Source organism: Rana temporaria, chromosome 9 (assembly GCF_905171775.1).
Source record: "Rana temporaria chromosome 9, aRanTem1.1, whole genome shotgun sequence".
NCBI lineage: Eukaryota > Metazoa > Chordata > Amphibia > Anura > Ranidae > Rana > Rana temporaria.
Window position 1 is genome coordinate 82,425,367 of NC_053497.1, and position 27,440 is coordinate 82,452,806.

The 27,440-nt window shown below is 43.1% G+C and overlaps 1 protein-coding gene across 2 annotated transcripts in view; it reads right to left on the reverse strand.

The window, feature by feature from the left end:
- Positions 1-27,440, reverse strand: part of CD99L2 (CD99 molecule like 2) — a 102,061-nt gene that overhangs the window by 46,157 nt on the left and 28,464 nt on the right. The window lies entirely within an intron of this gene.

Consider the following 27,440-nt stretch of genomic DNA (forward strand, 5'->3'; position numbering starts at 1 on the left):
ACGCTCTGCTTCACTCCCTCCCTGGCAGAGCAGCTGCAGCCGTGCACTATGGGGTTGAAACTCGCTACTATGAGGTGCATAATCACTGGTGGTTCTGTGGCCGCCTTCTTTGTGTTGCATGGCGACACATTGTAGTGTCTGCAACACAAAAATAATAATTTAGGGGGCCACTACTCCCCTGACAGTGTCGGTTCAGACTGAGGGGAGGACTTTTTCCCTGCTCTGTTCCTATGACAGAACTGAGGGTAGGACTTCCCCTCACTCTGAACTTCCACTGCATTTGATGTGGTGAGTGAACTTAGGAAGGGGGGGGGTCTGTAGTGAGGAGTCTGTAGGGGGGAAGGAGAGGGGCCTGTTGTACAGAGGAGTCAGTATTGGGGTGGGGGGTGTCTGTACGGAGAGTCTGTGCTGGGGAGGGGGTCCTTCTGTGCTGAGGGATCTTTTTTATCAAGAGGGGGGGGGGGGGGGGTTTAGGGATGTTAGGGGGGTTATGGGTTTTTATTGGAAAATAGGCTAATTTTGGTCATACTCTGAAAAGTGGCCTGTGCATGACGCACTCCTGGCCCCTGTACTATAGACACTTAGGGGAATGTATCAAAATTGGAGCAGCCACTATCTGGACTGTAAGGCAACCAATTAGCTCCTATTTATTACTTTCAAAGCTGAACCGAACAAGATGAAGACAGTGGCTGATTGGTTGCCATGCAGAGCTGCTCCAGTTTTGATAAATTCCCCCACTGTGTGTTAAATTGCCTGCTCCTATCTACTACACTCTGTATGTTGGGCTGTATATAACACACTCCTGACCACAGCACTAAAAACATTACTCCTGAAGTTCTTCTTTTGGGTAGGCTCTGTGTAGAAATCCATACGTAATGGCACAGCTTCATTTTATTAAAAAGAGTGTGCCAAGTTTTGGACATGTCTGTTACACTCTTGCTTGAAGCACACCCATTAAAGCAGATTTTCTGGGTTAAAGGGTTATGGCATATTTGTACGGAGCATAGAGGGAGGGATATTATTTTTTACTGTGGTCCCTTTAAGCCACAATCACCCTTTAGGCTTAATGTACAGGGGACGTTTTACAACCTCTTCTGAACGATTTAACTTGACAGATAGTAACCGACAATAAAAACCTCAGTTTTGACGCGTTTACATGGCATATTTAGCCGCGCTTAGCGGCGTTTGCGTTTAGAAGCGTTTTAATATATATTTTTTCAAATAGTCAAAAATTAAAAACGCCTGTAACAGCTTGTAACTCGTGTTTAGCCGCGTTTAGCTTACAGGCTTTTTTTAATTTTTGACTATTTGAAAAAATAAATAAAATAGAAAACGCTTCTAAACGCAAACTCTGTTTGAGTTTCAAATGAACCACAGTCCTGAACGCATTTTTTTGCTATCCAAAAAATGCTTCTAAACTCAACTGCCTATAAACGATTATAAAACGACCCTGTGTACATGTACTGATAAGATAACAGAGGAGAGTTACAATGTACCCCATACTCATTCACATGGGGTGGGGGGATTCTGATAAGCCCCCACCCACAGACCCCGACAACCACCGGCCAGGGTTGTTGGGAAGAGGCTCTTGTCCTCATCAACATGGGGACAAGGTGCTTTGGGGCGGGGGGTGCAGGGCCCCCCTGCCCCAAAGCACCCACCCCCCCATGTTTCGGGCATGTTGCCTAGTATGGTCCAGGAGGTGGGGGGCCCCTCGCTCATCCCTCCTTATCCTGACCTGCTGGGATATGTGCTTGGATAAGGGTTTGGTACAGATTTTGGGGGGACCCCATGCCATTATATTTGGTGTGGGGGGTTCCCCTTAAAATCCATAAAAGACTGAAGAGTCTGGTATTGTTCAGGGAGCACCTGTGTGCATGGAGCCTAATAATCCAAATGAGTGTTGGAGAAAAGGAAATTGCTCCACCTGTCCAACGCTGACAGATTGCATTATCGCAGCCTGGGCAAAGTCTCTGATTATTGAATCAGGAACTTTTTATATATAAAAATACAAAGTAGAGCAAAATTTAGAGTTGTATATTGCAACATGTCAAAAATATATTCATGTAGAAAGGTCCAAATTAATTAATCTTTGTTGAGACATGCCATACACATCTATTCAGATCTATGGCAGCAACTTTATTTTAACAACCAGTCCGTCTCAGCACAAATGAGTTTTTTGTACAGCAATGATTTAGGGCTTGATCATACATGCGGCTCGGGGATGGTGAGCAAAAAAATGTGGTCGAGCAAAGGTTTTACTGCCCATTTAACCTAGCACAGAGGCTTGAGGGGGTGGTACACAAGCTGTACCAAAAATGATGCCCCGTCAAGTTCGAGTGAATAGGGCCATGCCACAACTGCTTGTAATTCACGTGGTTGCGCTGCAGTGATGCCAGCTTCTCAGGGTTAAAACAGGCAGTGAGAAGCCAACATATCTCTTCCCAGCCACCTGTCAACCACCCTCTGAAAAGCGGTCCACCATGGAGGGCTGACACCAGTTCAAACCAGTCCTTATGTGCTGTAAATCATTTAAAATTACATCTGTTTTATACAATGTTGTAACCTTTATAAAGATCTTTTTAACATTTATTAGAGGTTCTATACAAACCATAGTTTTGTAAAAGCATTAGAGCTTTCTAATGTGAAAGTCTGCTGCTATTTGTGTGCTTTAGTCAGACGGTGTTCATCCACAAATTATGAAGACATTTACATTTCTACTAATATTTCAGATTTAAAAGATTACAAAAAATTATACCGCTAAAAATGAAAACAAATTATGTTAGTTTCCTTTAAATCACCCTTAGACTGGAGTCCAAGAATATAGTATACAAAGATGTCATTACCATGGGCATCCGCTCCATAGGGCAAGGGGGGGGCAATTGACCCCCCCTGGATAATCGAGAAGGTGTTGAAGAGTTTTGCGGCCACAGGCTGTCTGAGCGGTCCCGGGTTGGATGTCACACAGGCCCAGCGAGCAGAGTGAAGCTGCCTCCCCTCCAGTGTTTATGTGTACACAGGGGGAGGGAACCTGCTGTGCCTGTGCTGATGGCTGATCTGAGGTACTGAATGGGATGGGGGAGAGGTGTTTGTGCTGAATGGGGGGTCCATCTGTGCTGAAGGGAGTCTGTACTATAGGGGGTATGTGCTGAAGGGGGTCTGTGCTTAAAGGGGGTCTATATGTGCTGAAGGGGGGTCTGTGCTGAATGGAGGGATCTGTCCGGAATGGGGGGTCTGTGCTGAAGGGGGGTCCATCTGTGCAGAATGGAGGGGTCTGTGCAGAATGAGGGGTATGTGCTGAAAGAGGGTCCATCTGTGCTGAATGGAGGGGTCTGTGCTGAAGGGAGGGTCTGTGCTGAAGGTGGGGTCCATCTGTGCTGAAGGGGGTTCTGTACATTCTCTAGGCTAAATTAATATGGGCATGGAGTGAAGCTGAATTATCTCAAGAGCTATTTCACACTGCCAGCTGGCCGCGTTATCAGTAAAGTGGCGATTTACCATTGTTTTAGCTGCGCTATTCGGCCACTAGCGGGTCGCTTTTAACCCCCGCTATCGTTTGAAGAAAGTGTTAAATACGACTGTGTATCACCGCTGCCGAAGCGCCCCTCCCTGAAAAAATTTCAGCGGATGCCCATGGTCATTACTTTTCCCTTTCCTAAAGCTAAGCTCCAGACAAACAGAAAGAAAAATGACATTAAATATAGTTCTATATCTATTAAAATGCGTTATGTATTTTAAATACACTGTAGTTAGAAAATATATGGGAATCTGTCCTTATACAAGCTTCACGTATTTCCCTGTCCAGTAGCACTGGCATTGGGAGGGACAGTCAGAGCTGGACTGCTTTACACTAAGCTCTGATGCCCCGTACACACGCTCGGGATTTCCGATGGGAAAAAGTCGGGAATCCCGGCGGGAAAAAAAGAGAGCTGGTTCTCTTTTTTTTCCCGGCGGGTGTGGCAGTTTTCCCGTCCGAAAAACTGCGAGGGAGCATACACACGGCCGGGATTCCCGACCAAAAGCTCTCCTCGCAGTTTACCCTTCGGAACACCCGGTCGTGTGTACGGGGCATCAGTCTAACATAAATGATGGATGATTTCAGATGCATTAAAAATAGCTAATGAAGTTCTGCATCCCATCTACTCCACCAGCTTTCTGAGTGGTCAATACATCGGGACGGGAACAGAAGACTGAGGAGGTCATCTCCTGTGAGAAATACAACATAAAAGGCTGAATTTATTTTTTTGGCATATATATATATTATATATATATGTTTGTGTAGAATTAACAGTTTAATTAACAATTTTTTCTGTCTACTGTACAACACATGAAATTAAAATGTCTTCTATTAATGAGTGTTCACAACAAAAACAGATATTGGGTCATGATGTCCTGTGGGAGATAAGTGTCTTTGCTCATCATACATATTAGTCTTATACGCAGAAGAGATTAATGGGATTTGTTAATCACAATTATCCAGGCCTCTAGTAATACAAGTCTATTCCAGCTTAGAATACAGTCAATGTGATCAAAGGCTGACAAAACTACAGGTTCAGAATACAAACTTTGTGGATACCATTGCTTTAATTTAGCTTCCGAAGAAAAGGAAAGTATGCAGGCTTGTAGAGTTCAATGTATTTCCCTTCTCCTCACTCTCCAGATGCTCCATTCAGCTACCAGTAACAAAGAAATGATCCAGTGCTACCAGATATAAAGGGGGATGCGACTCTTCCATGTTGAAAGGACTGGGCTAATCACCAAACTGAACAATGCAGACTCTGCATACGGTCATACCTGTGCTATTTAAAAAAGTGTTCATTCCAAGAACAAGGATAGAGCTGGATTTGGGTGTCCCCTAGACGTCCAATAGGATCGTCTGTCTGTCTTTTCAGCCAATTGGGTGACAGGTCTCAAGACCTGCTTTTTGATTGTCCAGGAGGAGGATCAGTGTTACAATAGCGAATATTCATTGACTATTGTAACATACCTGTGTGGGCTTTTTTTGCAGTGCTCTGCGCCCTGAGCCCACCCTATTTTGAAGCCTATTGAAGTCACTGGCTCTAATCAGGTGCTTAAAAAAAAACATCCCCATTATTGGAATTCATGCATCTGGCGTCCGTCAAGGGGGCGGACACATGGATGGGGGAGCGGCGCCCTTTCCCCCCCTTAATGGACGGGCCACATCTGGTAGGGTCCAAGGAAGACTTTTACGAATGGGGGTGACTAGTGCATGTTTTAGAGAGTTGGGAAAGATGCCAGAAGAAAAGGGAGAGATTAAAGATGTGAGTTAGAGAGTGTAGAATAGAGCCAGAGGGCAATGACAGTGTTTGAGAAAGAACAGGGTCTAGGGACAGGGGGGCAGTTGTTAAGGTTTAGCAACCTCGTCTATGGTAGTGGGTTGAATTAGGGGAGTAATGATTGTGCCTGTGAACATAGAGTGAATCCTAGTTTTTTTTTTTCATTCAGAACAGTGGCTGAACAAAAAGGGACTTTTTTTATTTTATTTATTTAATGTACTTCCTGGTATATAGTGCTGTCAATTTCCGGTGCGTCCCTGTTCTCCATTTCAGGGATGAATCGGGCCCAGATTTTTGCCTGAAATCGGACCTGAAATAGAGCCAAAGACGCATAGGACCTCTGTGCAATTCGCTCCGCAACCAACCCCAGGTTGGAACCGGCTCCATTTAGAGCTGATACAATCTCCTGTCATGTGAATTACAGTCATGTGAATACAGTGCTGTTCAATGGTGGAAGAGCACTGATACGCATATACCATCTATGCATTTGGCCTTCTCTTCTAGATGAGATTTTCTGTGGGGTGCCTTGCTCTACGGTTTACTGTAATGGACTGTGACAGAAACAGAGATTTCACTGCGCCTTTTAGTTCTGCTTGCTGTACTGCTAAACAGAAAGGTTAATATCTATTTTCTCCTCTAGTGCTTTCCTCTAATTCTAGCTGAGAGGCAATTTGCGGACCGCCAGATGTTATAATCCTACAAGTACCCGTATGGCTTCCCAACTGCGTCACAGAGGAGCACGACAGGAGCTGTTGTCTGCTAATAGATATGTGTTAAAATAGTAAACGACATCGTTATTTTCATGCTGCCACAGCTGGAATACCACGGAGGAAAATAGTCCAGAAAAAAAAATAAAGCTTAAATCAGGGTATTTTACAATATCACAAGTGCACAGATGTATAATAAAGTATAGGTAAAAAGTAAACCAATTTGGACTGAAAAGGAAGAATTGCATAAATTTAGGAAGGTTTACATAATTATTATATCGGGTTTCATGTTTTTATGATGTACAAAACCTTCTTTATAGAGAGGCACGCAATGGGTAATAAAATAAGGTAGAAAATATACACCACAAATAATAATGTATGAAGGTAAAAAACTTTCAGCCTTTAGAACCACTTTAAAGTACAATGAACATCACATCAGCTCAGTGAACACTAAAGCTGCATTCACATCTAGACGGACGAAATCGCGGCGTTTTGTCGCCGCAAATCGCGGTAAAAATAGCGGCGTTTTGTACCGCGATTTGCGGCGACAAAACGCGGGTATTGTCCGCCTAGATGTGCCCCAAGATGACCCCCTCTATGGAGATGATTGCCATCTCCTAGCCGAACGCTCGAAGACGCCTGAAAAAAAGGTCCGGGACCTTTTTTCACGCCGCAGGCGACAGGCGTCCGGCGTTCGGCGTGGAGATGTGAACCATCTCCATAGAGGGACATGTATTTCCAGCCCTCTGGCGGCAGAGGCGTAGCGCTACAGGCGTAAAAACGCCTAGATGTGAATGGGGTCTTAAAGTGGCTGTAAACCCCAGAATAATTTTTTGCTGTCAAAATGTAGAGTATAAGATTTCCCATCATCTGTGCCCAGTCTTGCCACAAAGAGTTAATCCAGCTCTGAGCAATCCTCTTTTCTTTTTTCAGTGAGATAAACGGACAAACAGGAGAAAACTTTTGTCCGTTCTTCCCCCCTTGCTGTGAGTGACAGGTTATTTACATATCTCAAGCACTAGACTGAGACAGGCATTCTTTTTTAATTCCCACCCTCACTCCTTTCTGAAGTCATGTGATTACTTTTCAGGATTTTGACTGGATGTTTGTGATCATAGCCGAAGTTAATGTAAGGAATACACAGGAGAAAATGCATGTTGACAAGGGGAGTGTAGAGGTGGGCAGGAAGTCTACCCACCGAGCTCCAGACAACAGACCCATCCACAGAATCTGCAGTTTTTCAGTTATTATAACAGACAGAGGGGAGACATTTGACAGGTAAGGATACATGCAGGAGGCATCTATATCCTTATAGATCAGCACTATGGCAGTAGTTTAGAAAGGATAAGAGTGGGTTTCCATCCACTTTAAGACAATGCTGTGCCATGTGCATGCATGGAAGTGACATTATTGTACCCTGGTCAATTAAGCAGCCAAAGAGTCCAAATTTGGAAGGAAGACTGTGAGAAGATAGAAGCACTCATGACAGCTGGCACTGCATTGGCTGGAGGGGATGCTTGACAGGTAAATATTTTTTTATATTTTTTTATGACCAGGTTTATTTCTGCTTTAAGGCCTCATACACACAGGACGTTTTTGTAGCTGCTTCTAAGGGCGTCAGGCGTTTTTTTTTAAACACCTCTATGTTAGCCCATATATCCACGCACACATAGGCTTTTAGCAGCGTTTTGTGGCATGGGCCTTTAAAGGCAGGAGAAAACCCTCTGCCAGTGCGTCCACGAGCAGCAAAGTTTTGGCAGAAAAAACACCCGTCACTTGTAAACGTGTCTAAAGAGCTTAAACGCATGTTAACGCTAGGTGCATCAGGCGTTTTTTCTGCCAAAACGCTTGCTGCTAGGAGGGAAGGCTTCTAGGAGAATTGGCAAAATGTCCTGTGTGTGAGGCCTACAGGTTATATACACTCTAATTCCGCGTACACACGATCGAAAATTCCAACAAGAAAAGTCCGATGTGAGCTTTTGGTCGGAAATTCCGACCGTGTGTAGAATCCATCGGAATTTTTCTGTTGGAATTTCCGCCAGGAAAAATTTGAGAGCTGGTTCTCAAATTTTCCGACGGGAAAAAACCGTATGCAATTTCGACGTGGAAAAAACACGCATGCTCTGAATTAAGTCGACACATGCTCAGAAGCATTGAACTTCATCTTTCTCGGCTCGTCGTAGTGTTGTACGTCACCGCGTTCTTGACGGTCGGAATTTTATGTGACCGTGTGTATGCAACACAAGTTTGAGCCAAAATTCCATCGGAAAAAAATCCACGGTTTTCTTGTCGGAATTTCCGATCATGTGTTCCGGCATAACAATAATCAATTCTTTTTTGATCTGTTTTGATGTGTTAATATTACCATTGAAAGTGTTTTAGTATATCTGTTAGATATGTCTTGTATTGCAATGTAACAGAGAGGCCCCTCTCTCCTTGTGTCTGTCAGTGTACTAAAAAAAAATGGTTTCTGTTCCTCCTTAAAGGCAGCCCTGAGTGTGGGACCCGCTATTGCCATCCTATATGGTCCTTGGACTTTTAAATACATTGAAAGATCATGGACTTTTGTCATTTTATTATAATTTTTTCTTGCATAGATCACTATGCTTATTAATTAATTCTATGGCCTCGTACACGACCGTTTTCCTCGACAGAATCCATCAAGAAACTTGGTGGCAGAGCTTTTTTGCAGAGGAAAACAGTCGTGTGTATGCTTTTCAATCGAGAAAACCTTCTCTTTTTCCTCAACGGGAGTCTCAATTTCCTTGTCGTGTTCCTCGTCAGGCTGATTTTCGATGAGAAACACGTTCGTGTGTATGCTTAGAAACACACGCATGCTCAGAATAAAGTATGAGATGGGAGCGCACCTTCGGTAAAAGTAGCGTTTGTAATGGAGATAGCACATTCGTCACGCTGTAACAGACTGAAAAGTGCAAATCGTCTCTTACCAAAAACGTTTACTTAACACGCAGTAACATGAGATTAGCAAAAACAGCCCCAAGGGTTGTGCCAGTGGAATCGAAATTCCCCTGCCATTGTATGTGTTGTACGTCACCACGTTTGAGAACAAGGAGATTTGGTCTCGACCGTGTGTACGCAAAGCAAGCTTGTCGAGTTCCTCGACAAGCCTAACAAGGAACTCGTCGAGGAAAACGATGTGTCTTTTCCGACGAGTTCCTCGGTCGTGTGTACGAGGCCTAAATTTAACAACACTGTGGGATACATTCTAGTTCCCTGCGCCTTTGAATGTATATTGTTATGTAACTGTACTGGGTTGTAAAGCATGGTGTAAACTGTTGGCGCCATATCAACGCTGTATAAATAATAATAATAATAATATTACAATAAATGCAAAAATACCTTTTAGTTCTTGTTAGCTGACAATTTTCTGTGTTTTTTTTGTCTGTGCTGCATTCTTATTAGTAACACGGTTTGGTTGTGTCTGAGGCTTGAAGATCCCTGACCCACAGGAAAGGGTCTTTGCACTCCTGACCTGGTACAGTAGGGCAAATAAGTGTTGTCGGCCACTGTAGGGCAGAAGTGTCTGCCTGGCAAAATTACCAAGTGAAAATAAAGAAGCTCGACAAAAAGAAAACTGATGCAGCTATCACATCTAAGCACTCTTAAGCTGCAATTCATAAAATGTTTGTTTTTAGTTGGGCTTTAAAAGGTTTACAGCAAGATTTTTAGAGGAAAACTGGCCGAAAGCCTTTATAAGTGGTCAAAGTCTATGTGCAAATAGATTTTGATAGATTAATTTACCTTGGTCAAAAGAAAAGACAAAAATTACTCACACCAGCTGCTTTACTAATAGGCAAATTAAACGTTCAAGCTAAAAGACACAAAAACAAACGCAAACTTTATAAAGGGTTTCCATAGTCAGTGAAGATTTGACGACTTGTCTTTTATAGAGATAGCAATAATTTTCCATAGCGGTGTGTCTCTAAGGGCGCGTACACACGGTCGGTCAAAACCGATGAGAATGGACCGAAGTTCAGTTTCATCGGTCCAAACCGACCGTGTGTATAGACCCATCGGTCTTTGGTCCTTCGGACCAAAATTTTAAAACTTGCTTTAAAAATCGAACCGATGGACCGCTGACCGATCGGTCCAAACCGATGGTTACTACACAAAAGCATCGGTTCAAAACCCGCACATGCTCAGAATCAAGTCGACGCATGCTTGGAAGCATTGAACTTCATTTTTTTCAGCACGTCGTGTGTTTTAACGTCACTGCGTTCTGACCCGATCGGATTTTGAACTGATGGTGTGTACACACATCAGACCATCAGGCCACTTCAGCGGTGAACCGATGAAAACGGTCCGTCGGACCATTCTCATCGGATGAACCGGTCGTGTGTACGCGGCCTAAGAGGGCCTGGGCCAACTTGTGCCAAAGAAGACCATCAAAGAAGGAATTGAAACTTAAGAGATGTTCACGTTGGGAAATCATGACTTCTCTAATGCAATGGGTACAGTTTTCTGTTTCTAAGTAAATCGACTTTTTAAAGTATATGTCTGGAAATTTAACCAGAAAGCCAATTTGTGCCAAAGAAGAACATTAAAGAAGGAATTGAAACGTAGAGATGTTCACGTTGGGAAATCATGACTTTTCTAATGCAATGGGCACAGCTTTCTGTTTCCAAGTAAATCGACTTTTTAAAGCACATTAAAGTAAGTCTCGAAAATGTAACCAGAAAGCCAACTCTTCTCTTCTGGAAATTTGTAATATCTTCAATGGATAGTCAGGGAAGGAGTAGTTAACAGGAAAGTAACATGCAGAAAACACACCACGAACAACCCACAAGTCAGTTAAAGCGATGTGCCACCCTAAAAACAAACTTTTACTTTTATTAACAGCTTGCCTTTAATGTAAAAAAAAAAAAAAAAAATCTTAATTTTTTCTTAATCTGCCTAGTTCCTAGACCGCAGTGGTTCAACTTCCTGTCCCAAGACCCCATTGCCTCCTGGGAAATGACGACACTCATTTCCCAGGAGTCTCTGGGCATTACTGTGCCTAAAAATCCCAGCATGCACCTCTCTAGGGAAATCCCGGAAGACTCAGGAACTGGGCTTCTCATGCCCACAGCCAACATGGAAACGGCCACAAGATGGCTGAGCAGATATCAGGTAAGTGTTAACACTGTTTTATGAACCGATCATGTTTTTTTGATAATTGTAAAAGAATATTGAATGTAATGTCTTGTTAATTGCAAAAAAAATAAAAAATATGCCCGGAATCCCGCTTTAATATCCAGCAGGCAAGAACTAAACAAAGCAACATGTCATACAAAACCTGATCTAGTGTTTGCTTTCTAGATTTAAAGAAGAACTTTAGCCAAAAACAATATACAAATAGCTAGTCCATCAAAAAGTACAATAAAAAATACACCTTCTCTGATTGGACAAGGTGGAGAAATCATGTCATTATCTCCACCTCATCCAATTAGAGATCACCTTGTATTCACTGAAACAAAATACAAGGCGTTCTGTGATTGGCGGCACTGGACCCAAAAAAGCTGCTGCTATCACTGTAGAAGTAACTACTACAGTGATTTTCAACTAACCCAGGGATCGATCAGATGTCAGATAATGCATACTTGCATTAGTTCCAAGCTAGAACCAATGTAACTATGCAACAAAATCCATACCTATACTTTTGCTTTATTAATAATTACAGAGCTGCATAAATGAGGCTGGATTTTAGATTTATGGGATGGCATTTACTAAAAGGTACCAATAGTTTCCCTATGGGACTCTCTGCGACATATTAGGAGACATATTTCACCCAACAGCTGATTCCTTGCCAGAGTCAAGATACATGCCAGCATGACACATCTGATCCTATACACACCGATACATCTTTCAATGGGCTGCACTGTATCTTTATATCTGACCACCATGTTTTCTATTCCCAATTTAGAGTGGATTTAAAGGCAAAAATTTTTTGTATCTTAATGCATTCAATGCATTAAGATACAAAAAACCTTCTGTGTGTAGCAGCCCCCCGAATACTTACCTGAGCCCCTTCTCAATACAGCGATGTGCACGAGTGCCTCGGCCTTCCGGGACTCTCCCTTCTGATTGGCTGAGACCCAGCAGCGATGCCAAAAGTTCCCGCTGCTGTCAATCAAAGTCACTTAGCCAATGAGGAGAGAGAGGGGACAGGGGCGAGCTGTGGCTCTGTGTTTGAATGGAATGTCTTAGATGTCCCCATTTCAAGCTGCTTTCTGTGGGGGCACTCGAAAGAATGGAGGAGCCAGCAGCCCCGAAGTGGGACCCGAGAAGAGGAGGATCAGGCTGCTCTGTGCAAAACCACTACACAGGGCAGGTAAGTATAATATGTTTGCTTTTTTTAAAGAAAAAAAAAAAACAAGACTTAAATATCACTTTAAGCCACAGAAAACTGCAAATTACCTGTAGGACTTGTTGGATAAAAAAGTGCAATGCATTATAATCCTCATCTACAACTTCCTCTTGTTAGAAATTGAAGTAAAAAGAGAGCTGCAGGTGATATAAATTGAATAGGCATTGGGGGTTATTTACTAAAGGAAAATCCACTTTGCACTACAAGGGCATTGCAGTCGCTGTAGATCCGAGGGGGACATGCAAGGAAAGTAAAAAACAGCATTTTATCTTGCACATGATTGGATTATAAAATCAGCAGAGCTTTCCCTCATTTCAGATCTACCTTTCAGATTTACAGCGACTGCACTTCCAAGTGCACGTCCAGTGCTCTGGTGTGGAAATCTTCAGAATAAATGCTCCCCCCAGGACCACAGGTGCAGGCAATGCATATGAGATTGCAAAACAAAAGAAAGGATTCGTCTGGACATCCGCACTCCGAACAAAAGTTGCCTTTATTGTAAAAATCCAAGATAGAAAAACAGCACTACATGTCACAGCATACCGGCAGGGCTGACGCGTTTCACACTGTATTTAGTGTTTAATCATAGCACTGGAGGTGCAAAGTGGATTTGCCTTTCGTAAATAACCCCCATTGTGTTATTACATTTACCTCCATGGTGTCTTTTAAAAGACAAGGCTCACCAAAAACTATGCCAGGAGAGCAGAGGTACCATTATCTTGATGCCATCAATTCCTCACCTACATCCTGCCCCTGCTACCGTGTTTTCCCGAAAATAAGACCGGGTCTTATATTAATTTTGGCTACAAAAATCACACTAGGGCTTATTTTCAGGGGATGTCTTTTTTCTTTACGGTATGTACAATAATCTACATTTGTTCAAATACAGTCATGTCATCATGACGATCTTAGAGTGGTTGTAACCCCAAAAAGAAAAAAAATATATCCTGATCCTTTAAAGCATGATAGCCAGCACAGTGACCCACCGTAGCTCTTCTCCACTCTGAGCACTGCAGAGGAAGGGACCACTGACGTTGGAGAGGAGAAGATCTCCAGCCGGTCACGTGAGCGCCCAGCGGCACTGTAAGTAAGGTATTTTCCAAAACAAAGTTACATAAAGGAGACACACTGAACATTCTATAATCTTTTTACAAAACGGATTACGTTTTTATGATGACTTTAACTAGGGTTTATTTTCGGGGTAGGGCTTATATTGCAGCCATTCCCAAAAATAACGCTAGGTCTTATTTTCGGGGTAGGGCTTATTTTCGGGAAAACGGGGTATTTGATGAATGGAATTATTGAAATAGAAGTTTATAGATCCACAATTTGCAGTGACTAAATCTACTTATAAACTGCCTGGGAAAACAAGTATGGAGCACACAGGCTGAAAGAACGGAGATAACTGCAACCAAGGGCTCCCAGCACAGTTCTTGGAGATCCAAAACGCAAAGGATAACATGGAGCTAAGTATCATTAATGCATAATGAACACTGCTTTTATAATTAGCAGAAAGCATGCGTAAAAAATCCTTTGCATTACAGAATACAGTAATTAAGTATTAATGGTCGCAGGCGGATATGTGAGAATGTCTTATGGGTGTGGTGGAGAGGAGACACCAAGCAAACGATTATCTTTGAATATATAATACTTCATTACAACACAATGTTGACTTCGGTATCCTGGTGTGGTATCATGTGACCCTAAAGTATCCAAGCACACACAGTTCAATCACACTTGTATCACATACAGTGCCTTGAAAAAGTATTCATACCCCTTGAAATTTTCCACATTTTGTCATGTTACAACCAAAAACGTAATAGACCAGCTTCCCTGTCCCTGCTGAAGAAAAGCATCCCCACAACATGATGCTGCCACCACCAAGTTTCACAGTGGGCATGATGTATTCAGGGCGATGTTCAATGTTAGTGGCACATAATTGTAAAGTGGAAAGAAAATTATAAATGTTTTTTAAAATTCTTTACAAATAAAACTAAAATGCCATTTCAGTCAAAAGACTAAAACTAAATAGAAATTTGACGTCAAAATTAAAGCGGGAGTTCACCCGAATTTTTTTTTTTAACCTTAGATTCATGCTCATTTTGTCAAGGGGAATCGGGTAGTTTTTTTTAAATCTAAGCAGTACTTACCGTTTTAGAGATCGATCTTCTCCGCCGCTTCCGGGTATGGGCTGCGGGACTGGGCGTTGCTATTTGATTGACAGTCTTCCGACAGGCTTCCGACGGTCGCATACATCGCGTCACGATTTTCCGAAAGTAGCCGAACGTCGGTGCTCAGGCGCCGTATAGAGCCGCACCGACGTTCGGCTTCTTTCGGCTACTCGTGACGCGATGGATGCGACCGTCGGAAGCCTGTCGGAAGACTGTCAATCAAATAGGATCTCAATTGTTTTAGTTTTAGTCGTATTTTAGTAGACTAAAATGGTATTAAGTTAGTTGACTAAAATGTTTCTTAATCTCTTTGTCCCTACATGACTGGGAATATTGAACAGTCTAAGGCCTCAAAGCTGTATACCACAATGCAGTTTTCTTTGGCATCTGGTTACTTTGAGCCCTTGCAAAATGATTGGTACCCAATACGATTTTAGGAGCGCTGCACAGTAAGGCCGGGTACTCACGAGCAAACATGTACGGTGAAACCGGTCCGTCGGACCGTTTTCACCGTACATGCCTGCCAGAGGGCTTCTGTACGATGGTTGTACTAACCATCGTACAGAAGTCCGCGCGTAAACACTACGCGGGGCGTGTCCGCGTCGTCGCCGCGGCGACGTGGGCGGGCCTGCCATTTAAAGGCTTCCACGCATGCGTCAAAGTCATTCGACGCATGCGAGGGACGGCGGGCGCTCGGACATGTACGGTAGGTCTGTACTGACGACCGTACATGTCCGAGCGGGCAGGATTCCAGCGGACGGTTTTAAAACACGTCCAGGAATATTTGCCCGCTGGGAAAAGGCCCGGCGGGCAAATGTTTGCTGGAATTCGGCCCCCTCTCGCCTACACACGACCGAACATGTATGCTGAAACTGGCCCGCGGACTAAGAGGGGCAATCTTTCTCCAGGCTCACACTCCAGGATCGTGCTGAGTATAGAGGTATGGCCAGAACTCTAGGACCCTGTGAGAGCCATCTCCGTTCATAGCTACTACTGGCACTTACATCTCCAAAAAGCACACAGTCATGAGGGACCAATTCTGGTTTATTACTCACAAGTCCACAGGACAGCTGCCACCTTCCTATGGACATGGTCAAGTGTGGGAGACAATCCCTCTCCAGATCAGAGCCCTTGTTTTGAAGTCCAACGGCCAGCTACTCAGGAGATCCATTCAGACCCTCAGCCCCGACACCGCGGAGGCCTCAAGAACAGCTACACAATCCATGGTCTGCCTAAGGGCAGCAGCCCCTTTGAAACCCTCCTGGGGAGAAGGAACATTGCTACAGACGTTACGCTGCGCCGCAGGTACGAGAATCTGGCCCACTGTGTCCTGTGTTTACAGAGCAGTGATCTGGCTTTTTCTTCTCCCTGCAAAGGGAGAAAAAAACAGCCAGACCGCTTAGTAAAAACAGCACATATTACACTTATTGGGCACACAGTTAACCCCTTGATTGCTTCTTCATGTTAACCCCGTCCCAGCCAGCTTCATTAGTACAGTAACCATGTACAGTATTTTATTTGGTCTGTATTAGTGTCACTATTAATGTCAGTCAGTTAGTGTACCTCCTAGCGAGGGTCTGTCAGCGCCAGATTGCCCCGCCACACTATAAGTCGCTGATCACCGACATTACCAGTATATCATCATAGTCCTAGCTGCATACATGTCAATATATGTACACTAAAGTTTGTTTGAGGCTATAACTTTCACACAAACCAGTTAATACACTAAGGCCCGGTTCAGACTGATGTGAGTTCATAACAAATGTGATGCGTCAAAAACATTCGACATTCGCATGTCATCCATAAAGTCATTGTTTTCAATGACGGTCGTTTACATACATGCGTTGCGATTCCTCTACAAATGCGATGCAAACAAACAGTCTTGTGCGAGTTAACAGCGTTGCGTTGCAAATTTTGTCTCCATAGACCTCAATGTAAAACGTTCTGGAATCGCATTGATGGCTCACATATGTATGAATTCCACCACACTACTCTCCACAAAAATCAGGAAGTACACAGGAAGTTAACACCTTTTTTTTTTTTTTTACATTACGATTCCATTGGCTAGAACATCAATCGCAGCTATGTCCAACTACTGAAATTTGTGGTAAAATTGCGGTAAATTCGCACCTCAAACAGGCAGGGCTGTCTTTATGAGAGGGCACACCTGGGCACTGCCCAGGGGACCCAGCTGCATGGGGGGCCCCTGCACTTGGCCCAAAGCAGCTGGTCCTTGAGCCCACGCTGCCCCAAAATTGGGGGCCCCCATTATAGCACTGAGAGTGATAGATACACAGGGGAGGCAGTCTGCCTCCTACCTACTTAATGTCTGTTTACCTGTCATCATTGTAGGGGCCAGGGCCGCCATCAGGGGGGTACAGGCATTACACCTGTAAGGGGCCTGGCTGGCACCCCTCCCGTTTTTTTTATTTCTATTGCATTACACCTGTAAGGGGCCCGATGGTCCCCAGGGCCCCTTACAGGCCCGGCCGAAACCCCTCCCGTGTTTTTTTTTTTTTGCATTACACCTGTAAGGGCCCCACCGCATTACTTTGCCCAGGGGCCCAAGATGCTATTAAGATAGCCCTGCACACAGGACGAAAAACAGAACAAATTCACAGCGCAGCCGTGTGAACCTAGCCTTATTGGGATTTTTTTGCCAAAAGACATGCAGCAGAATACATTTTGGCCTAAATTTATAAAGAAATTTGATTATTTTTTTTATTTGATATGTTTAACAGAAAGTAGAAAACATTGTTTTTTTTTTTTTTAATAAACAAAAAGGGCAAAGAAGAGCTATACAGTTCAAATAACCTTCTGCATCTGACACAGGTCTGGGTGTGTTGTGTGCCTGGTCTCCTGCTTTATTTCTTTTTTTTTGGGGGGGGGGGGGGGGGCAGACCTGGGCTGTACATAGATTCCTGAAAACACAGCCGTCTTCCTCGGTACTCCTCTCAACCCTGATGCAAGCAGTGGGCTGGCTCTTGGAAGGATGCACACATTAAGATGTCTTGCTGGGTAAATGTCAATGTGGAGGAGTAAGCATTCCTTGGCAGGCTGTGTTTGCATGCAGACTAAACTAGATAATGGGCATGTGTGATGCTGAGCCTCCGTGATTGAACTGAAGTCCAATGAAGGAAAGGGATGAGCCATATACTGGGGAAAGGCTTAGGAGATACAGTGAATAAAACAAGGTCTATACCATTTGACGCAGCTTTAAATGCACACTGTGAGAGGCTCACTATTTTCTGTGAAATAAAAGAAAGCAATTCAGTACAACAGAGTAGCCTGCACAATTAAGCAAGACTGAATGTAATGTTGGAGATCAGTTTTAATGAATATTTATAACTTAATTTCCTCACTCACATCTTACACTTAAAGGGATATTAATATCTTGTTTTTTGTGTGTTGTTTTATTTAAAAATAACAAACATGTTATACTTTCCTGCCCAGTGCAATGGTTTTGCACAGAGCAGCCCAGATCATCCTCTTCTTGGGTTCCTCGCTGGAGCTCCTGGCCCCTCCCTCCTGCCAAGGGGCCAGGAGCTCCGGCCCCTTGGCAGGGGGGGCGCTGGACCATGCCAGGCCACATGCCCTCAACATGGGGGGGTGGGTACTCACCCCCAAGGACCTTGTCCTCTTTTTTAACAAGAGGGCCCCCAGATCCTGGCTCCCCACCCTAGGTGAATGAGTATGGGGTACATTGTACCTCTACCCATTCACTCCAAAAAAGACTTCTGGTAAGACTTTTATTCAAATCAATGGGCTCGCATAGGGAACCATTGGTTTTAAATAGAGGCAGAGAAACGCGGCAGAAAGCTGGCGCAGCTAAACGCGCATTGACAACAATTCAAAACGCTGATAAAATCGTCTTTTTCACGCCTTTTTTTCCTGCCGTTGGTACTAGCTTTACAGCTATTTTTTTTAAACATCCATAGGCGCATCACAAGAGTCACAGAGTTTCCGAAAGTAGCCGAACTGCGAATCAGCTCTACACGGCGCCTGCGCACCGACTAGGAGCTGTGTAGAGCTGTTCAGCTACTTTCGGAAACCCCCTGTGACTCTCGTGAAGCACCTACGCAATATGCGGGCGCGGGGGGGAACTTTTTCTCACGGACGTCAATCATCTGGGCGAAGTCCCATGTGACATTGCGCCTCTGCATAAAAAAACGCCTACTCCCGCGGGAGTGAGTACCCGGAAGATGGGTGGAAAATAGCCATAATAAGGTATGTAGAGCCAAAAAAAAAAGGGCATACTGTACATGGTGGAAGTATAAAGAATATGATCTTATATACATGTTATTTGGGTGAACCTCCGCTTTAAAAGGTGCGATGTAAATATTTTCATTTTCGGCATTGTCATTTTTAATTATTATTTTTAATTATTTTCTGCAAGGTTCAGACACAAAGTATTGTAGAGGCCTAGCTTCATATGTACTGCACAGTGTCAGACTTAATACAATGCACCAAATCAGCCAGTTTTCCAATTCAGTTTATTAGACAATAGCAGCATGAACATAAAATAGAACAGCAATTTTAGTAGCGTCTGTGATACAAAGCAGTGATCTTGCTTCACATCCACTTTAATATCTTTTCTATCAAAGATGGGTAACCTTCAGCAAGCTGGTCATGCAACCACATAACAAGACATTATGCTGCAGTACTGATGTTTGCTTGCGTATGGAGTATAAGTTAAGGCAATTTGACAGTTTCTTGGCTACTTGCCATTATTATTATACAGGATTTATACAGCAACAACAGTCTATGCAGCATGTTACAAATAAAGGGATACGGTACAGTTAGGCCCCTTTCACATGGGCAGGCCAAATCGGTCCGCCTGTCAGTTTCGGACCATCCATTGCCCCCTATGGAGCGGCGGATGTCAACAGACATGTGTCCCTTGATATCCGCCGACATCCGATCCGATCCTATTTGCTAAAAACAGACAAATGGGGCATCCTTTCCCCATCCGTCGGGTGGATCAGATCAGATCACAGTTGGATGAAAACAAACAGGCGGTCCGTTTCCATCTGATCGACCATAGACGAAAGAGGGCTGTTTTAGTGTTTCACTCTGAATAAGTGGAGCGGACACGGACCTGTCATCTGCCTGCACAGTGGAGACCCACCCGCAGAGCTGACGGGGTCCACCCGTCTTAAAGGGGGCTTACCATATGTACAAGATGTTTGAGGGTCCAGTTCATGAGAGAAGGTATTATTTGTGAGGGTACAAAGTACAGTTTATTAGGTTAAGGCAGGATAGGCCTCCCTGAATAGATGAGTTTTTAGGGATCATCTAAAGGCAGAAACGGTAGTGTCGTGATCTGGTGTCAGGCTCAGAGACAAGTAGCTATAGCAGTAGAGCAGTATTCACCCTCCAGCTGGATAAAAACAGAAGCAAGTAACTCTGTCGGATGGCACAGGCTCACCTGAAGTGTGGGGTCTAAATACTAACCAGTGTTTTCCAGAGCTCCTGAAGATGGAGATGGGTTCTGCTGCGTGTTCATACTAGGTCATGGTACTTAGGATCGCTCCACCAGGAGGTGAGTAAGCCGGGGGCCATTTGCAGAAATAGCAGGTAGGGATAAGTAGAAGCTAGTCAGTAAAGAAGCCAAAGGTCATGGTGGTTGCAGGTTGGGATCAAGCAGAAGCATAGGTCGAGAAACAAGCCACGGGTCAGTAACATGCAGTTGCGAACAGTCAGCAGAAGGAGTGAGAAGAGTGATACATTGGTGGAGGGAGCACAATAATCTGACAAAGAGAAAGTGCAAAGGCATGGCTTTAATAGGAAGTTCATGGAAGGAGCAAAGGGTTCAAGACAAATAAGGTTCAAGGCAGGATGATTCAAGGAATTGTCCAGGGAGCTGTCCAGCATTTCAGGTGGCTCAGCAAGAAAGGACATTGTCAACCACAACAGAGGTTCACATCTGGGCCCTGACAGATAGGAGTTAGTTGCAGAGGATGGGTTAGGGAGTTCCAGAAGATGAGAAAAGTTCTGGAGGTGAGCATTGGAGGAGGCGACAAGAGAGATAGATAACAGGGATTCTCGGGAGGTGCAAAAAACATGGTTTGGGTGATTTTTTGAGAAGAGGTTGGTGATTTGTATGTTATCATTTTTAATTATAATAGTTGGGGGAGCTGAAGCCAGTGAGAGGATTGGCAGCAGAAACTGAACAGTTGGTAAGATGGATAAGTTCAGCAGCAGCATTCAAGACAGACTAAAGAAGGGATAACCTATGTAGAGTTAGGTCAAGGAGGGAGTTGCTATAGTCAAGGAAAGAGATATTAGGGTGTGAATTAAAAACTGTGTGTTGTCGTTGTTTAAGAAGGAGAGGTTACAAAGGTTATGGCGGCAAGATATGGACAGCCATTGGATGCAGGGCTGAAAAGAGAGGCCGGAGGGCAGGACTACACCTAGCACCCTGGCATGAGGACAGAATGTGATAGTTGTGCTATTTTCCCCTAACTGAAAGAATTGTGCACAACAGACTGATCTGTTTTGTGATTAAAGCTGGCTGTATGCAGGTCCATAGCTTTCTCCATCCCAGGCATTACACTCAACCTGCCATGGGCTAACATATGAGGGTTATCAGAAAAGTGCAAATTGCTTTTATGTTCAGGGATACGTTTTAAAGTCATTTAAATGGTTTCACAGAGCCTGAGGAAGTGGGATATTTGTAACCCAAGAAATGCATCATGTAATAAGAATCATTGAGATTCCCCCTACTGTTGCCATCCAAAGATTTTGGAAACCATCTGGCAGGAATACAATAAAGGACATAAGTGTTCCAGAGTAGGGTGGGAAGGTCAATGACGCAATTTTAATATTTTACAAAAATGTATAAATTTAAAAATGAATAAATGTATGAATTTTAACAGCGATCTACATTGTATAAAAATCTAGGCACCTTTAAAGTCCTATGTGTAGTAGATATTTTCAGGATAACCGTAGTAGTTGTGGGGAATGGGACCCAGGAGGCAGATGCTTACGGGAGCATTAGAAAAAAATTAACAATCTTGTCCATAATAACAAGTATAGACGTGGTGGTACCGTAGATATGGTATGTAAGATGGGGAAGATCTCATCACAAATTGGCAATCTCATGGCCAGTGAGTAAATCAGCGGGTGGAGGAGAAAAGTAGAAGGTTAAAGTAGTATTATGATCTTTTATGAATCCAGCAGTACAATACATAAAATACTGTATATGAATACACTTTTTTTTGTAATACCATGTACAGCACTGATAACCTACATCTGAAATATTCGTCATCTACAGTTTAAGATATTAGATACAAGAGGACTAAATTGTGGACTCCAGGCACAGGGTAAAAATAAAAGGTAGCCTTTGTGCCTTAAAAGAAATCTATAAAATTGGTTTATGATATTTAATTGCCTAATACTTCTCAATTTCAAAAATCAGCGTCCATGTAAATAAAAAAAATAAAATAAAAAAAAAAGGTTCTGTAGTGGTGCGACAAAAGTGCAGCCAATAAATCACAGACTAGTGCCAGCTTGTAGGTTTTCCTGCCAACATTCAAATCGCTGGCACCAGATGCAACTTAGTAGGTGTTCATGGTGCTGGAGGTTGACCAAAGATGGAACCAACATTGCCGAGACCCTTAATCGGGAGCAATAAACGATGACTCAGCGCAGGATCTGGATCACATACCAGTCTAGTAGCTGAGTAAAATTGCAACAGAAAGCATTCTTCCAGTGGAAGTATATAAGTATTGTATTGTATTAAGTGTACGATAATTATGGCATGTTCTCTGCGCTCCTAAAGTGCACAAAGTGTTTTAGCATAAAACGGAAAACATCCATTCTACGCTGGCCCGACGTCCATACTTAACATTGCGTACGCCTCATAGAGCAGGGGTAACGTTACGCCGAAAACAGCCTTACGTAAACGACGTAAAAAAATGCGCCGGGCGGACGTACGTTTGTGGATTGCTGTATCTAGCTAATTTGCATACTCAACGCAGAAATCGACGGAAGCGTCACCTAGCAGCCAGCGTAAATATGCACCTTAGATCCAACAGCGTACTAAGACGTACGTCAGTCGGATCTAGCCCAGCTTCAGGGGTATCTTGTTTTGCGGATACAAAACAAAGATACGCTGGAGCAACCTAGAAGTTACGCCAGCGTAACTGCTTCGTGGATCCGGGCCAATATTTTTTACTTTTTGCTATAATAAATATCCCATTTAAAAAAAAAAAAAATCTTCAGTTTAGTCCGATACGTATTCATCTACATATTTTTGGTAAAGAAATCTTTTTTATTATTATTTTTTTTTTTTTTACTACTAATGGTGGTTATCTGCGATTTTTGTCACGACTGCGATATTACGGCGGACACATCGGACACTTTTGACACATTTTTGGGACCATTTACATTTATACAGCGAACAGTGCTATAAATGTGCACTGATAACTGTATAAATGTGACTGGCAGGGAAGGAGTTTAACACTAGGGGGTGGGGAAGGGGTTAAATGTGTACCCTGGGAGTGATTCTTACTGTGGGGGGAGGATACTGACTGGGGGAGGTGACCGATGGTTGTCCCTACGTACAAGAGACACACCATCTGTCTCCTTGCCAGGCACGCGCATCGGCACCTGTGACGCGGCGCGCGCCCCCCAGTGGCAGCAACAGGAGCCAACAGCCTCCGTGGCGCTCAGCCAAGCCTGTAACAGCGGGGAGAGTGCTGGATGGGTAAGGAATCTGTTAAGTATTTAGGGGATGGGAGGGGGACAGCTGCTGAAAGGTATAGAATATATTATGGTACAAATCTATTTGACTTTACAATCACCACAATGAACTCATATATTGAACTTGCAAGTATTCTTCAAAAGGGTTTTACCATTAGCTTGCCCCACGTCTGCTAAAACCTAAAGTTATAAGCGACAGAAAGGATTATTTTACAAAATGTGAATCACAAGAGACATCTGAAGTGTTCCCCTCATCAAGCAGACTGGTTTTTATGGCACTAGGAGACTATTACACTGATGTTTGGTCTCTCAATGAATAACATTTTGCCTAGGGTTGACAGCTAAAAATAACGATTCTTCCTCCGAAACTGAAATCTACACCCACGTGCTGCCAGTAAAAAATAACATAGTAGTGAGAGGCACAGAAGGACTTGATTGTTCATCAGATACTGAAACATTAAGAGCAGTCATCTTAAAATCCAGCACCTAGAAATGGCATGTTGGACCAACCTTAGACCCTTTCACACGGCTGTCCGATCAGGTCCATCTGTCAGTTTTTCAGGCGTACCTCATCAGACACTCCATTCACCTCCATGGAGCGGCGCTTGTCCACTGACACCCACTGCTATCCAATCCAATTATCGCTGCCAAAACCAGACGGATGGAGGTCCTATGTGGACTTTCATCCACCTGCTTCCCTCGCTGAGAAAAATCACTTGCAACCCTCAAATGTTATATATTTTCTCAAAGCAGGATAGAATGGTGGCTGATGCAATTTTATATGTCACACCATATTTGCACAGACATTTATCAAATGGAAATTTTCAGGAAAAATTACCATTAAATGAATAGTGCAATTATACACAACGCAATACACCTTGTTTTGGTAAAATGTATATGTTGCATCGAGCAAGTATATACCAAATATGTCAAGTTTTAAAATTGGGCATGCCTGTGAAATGGCAACAAACCATGGTACCTAAAATTGTTGCTAGGCGATGCTTTAAAAGCCTTTACGGTTATCAGTATAATGTTAATTGTGAGCTATGGTGCTAGAATTATTGCTCTCACTCCAACATTTGCAGTGACACCTCACATACGTGGTGTAATCGCAGTTTATATATGAGTTCTTCGCAGAGCTGTAAAAGTGATTTGGCAGCTGTACAGCCCCCTGGTTTACTTTTACAGGAAAGCCAACCCCTGGCACTGAAAAATGGTACAAGGATTATAGCTGCAGCCATGACCTTGGTATAAACACTTGCTGCCCAGGATGTTTATATGCATATGCTTGGCAGCAAGCAGGTACAGCCCATTCACACTTGTGCAACTTGTCATGCAACTTTCGACAACAAAGTCACATGACAAGTCGTGCCCCAAGTTTTCCAATAACCATTTATATATGTGCGATTTCAAAGTAGTTCATGCACTACTTTGGCCCGAATTTCATGCAACTTGGGGGCTACAGACATGAATGTTAATCCTCAAGTATTGCATGAAAGTCATATCTGAATATTTTACATGCAATAGTGGTGCAACTTTGCATAGGGGACAACAAATCACATCCAAGTTGCACCCATCCAATGTGGCATCAAAGTTGCACCAAAGTAAGGTGACTTTGGAGTTGAACACGTGTGAACGGAGCATTAAAGGGGTTGTAAAGGAAAAAAAAATTCCCCTAAATAGCTTCCTTTACCTTACTTAGTGCAGTCCTCCTTCACTTACCTCATCTTTCGATTTTGCTTTTAAATGTCCTTATTTCTTCTGAGAAATCCTCACTTCCTGTTCTTCTGTCCGTAACTACACACCGTAATGCAAGGCTTTCTTCCTGGTGTGAAGAAAGCCTCTTGAGGGGGCGAGCAGGAGTGTCAGGACGCCCACTAACACACAGCTCCTTTCTCTATCTGCAAAGTAGAAAGTGTCCTGATTTGCCTGCTCGCCCCCTCAAGAGGCTTTCTCCACACCAGGGAGAAAGTGTCGCATTACTGTGTGGAGTTACAGACAGAAGAACAGGAAGTGAGAATTTCTCCAAAGAAATAAGGCCATTTAAAAGCAAAATCAAAGGATGAGGTAAGTGAAGGAGGACTGCACTAAGGAAAAGGAAGCTATTTAAGGAAAAATAAATCCTTTACAACCCCTTTAAGCAACTTTAGAAGCTACAATTGCTTAACCTTCCCAGCACGTGTAAAAAGAATAATAATAATGTGCCTTTTTCTGCAATAAGTATCTTTTCTCCAACACTGTCCCCTGCAGGTATTCCAGTCATTCATTATAAGTGGTACCTTTATGGTCTCAATTAAGTCCAGAATGATCCAACTAGCTTTCTTTAAGCCCATGATGTCATGGACCCACTCTTGGGGGTGCTGGACAAGGCTCACAGTATACAGATGTATAGGAGGGTATGCAAGCAATGTTCTGTGTAACAGTGAGGGCTGCCTTCCATCAATGCTGAACCAATAAAAGAAAGACCTGTGACATCATGGGACGGACTTGGGGGACATATGGAACTAAAGTTTACATAATGTAAAGTCTTATTGTATGGTGTGTCACAGGGGAAAACATGGAGTTTGTCTTTCACAAACTGCTAGTTTTCTGGCTGTCAATCTGATTCTCGTGCTTCATGACTTTTAATTACTGACTTGGAGTAAGTATTCATTTCAGAAATGTTTACTTTTCTTATGTGCGTACTTCTCTTGAGTCAGGGAAATGGATATCACTGAAGTCACTGGTATAGTATTACACCCAATCACTTAGACCCCATACACAGTTGATCCATATTTCATCCAGATAAGTGCATGGATGGAGAGGTCTATTGCTAAAACGTTTTCTACAGCCGCTGAGCATAGGTTTAGGTTTCCAGGCTCCATACAGAGCATGTGTTCCTCTAATTCCGAACACTCACAGGGAGATAACATGACTGCTTAGGCCCATCAGGCCCATTGCTTCAACTATTGTCTAATGTCAACTTAAAGGTGTTGTAAAGGTACAATTTTTTTCCCCTAAATAGCTTCCTTTACCTTAGTGCAGTCCTTCTTCACTTATCTCATCCTTCCATTTTGCTTTTAAATTTCCTTATTTCTTCTGAGAAATACTCACTTCCTGTTCTTCTGTCTGTAACTCCACACAGTAATGAGAGGCTTTCTCCCTGGTGTGGAGTGTCGTGCTCGCCCCCTGCCTTGGACTACAGGAGAGTCAGGAAGCCCACTAACACACAGCTCCTTTCTCTATTTGCAACGTAGAGAGCGCCCTGACTCTCCTGTAGTCCAAGGGAGGGGGCGAGTACGACACTCTACACCAGGGAGAAAGCCTTGCATTACTGTGTGGAGTTACAGACAGAAGAACAGGAAGTGAGGATTTCTCAGAAGAAATGAGGACATTTAAAAGCAAAATGGAAGGATGAGGTAAGTGAAGGAGGACTGCACTAAGGTAAAGGAAGCTATTTAGGAAAAAAAATGAATGTACCTTTACAACCCCTTTAACATACATCACTTCTGTGTCCCCCAAATGGGACACAGACAATGGGAAAAAGGGTTTTTAACCATTTATTTCTCTATAATTTTTTTTTCTTTTTCTTTTAAGTTTGTATTTAAATATACTTTAAATAGTTTATGGAGTAGTATTTGGTTTTCCTGTACTAAAGCAGCTATAACAATGAAATATAGAAAATTGTGGTGGTTTACTATCACTACTACTTAAGAAAAAAACATTTTTTAACTTTAGTTTCAAATGTAATGCCATCACCCAAAGGCACTTACCAGATAACTGTTTTTTTCCCACTTGAGCTTTCAAATGTAATAGCAAAAAACCAATTTTAAACATTTGTTATTTTTTACAGCACAACCACACTCTACAGGCTGTAGGGATGTTGCACATGCTGCTTAAAGTGGAACTTCAGTCGTTTTTTCATCTTTCCACCCATTAAATCTCCTGCCCTTGTTGTTTTAACTTTGGATAGTATTTGTTTTTTTACTGCCAGTAAATACCTCATGTATAGTCATAAGAGAGCTGCAGAGCTGGAGGTGTGTGTCTGTGTAAATCCAGGAAGTGAACAGGCAGCAGCTTCAGCTGCCCACAGTTAAAATGGTTGCAGCCAGACGTGGAGGGAGATTTCTGCAGCAAATTTTGGCAAGTACACAAGCACAGTATATATAAAATAATATGCAAAGTGGTTGAAGGGAAGCTTCAGAATGGCAAA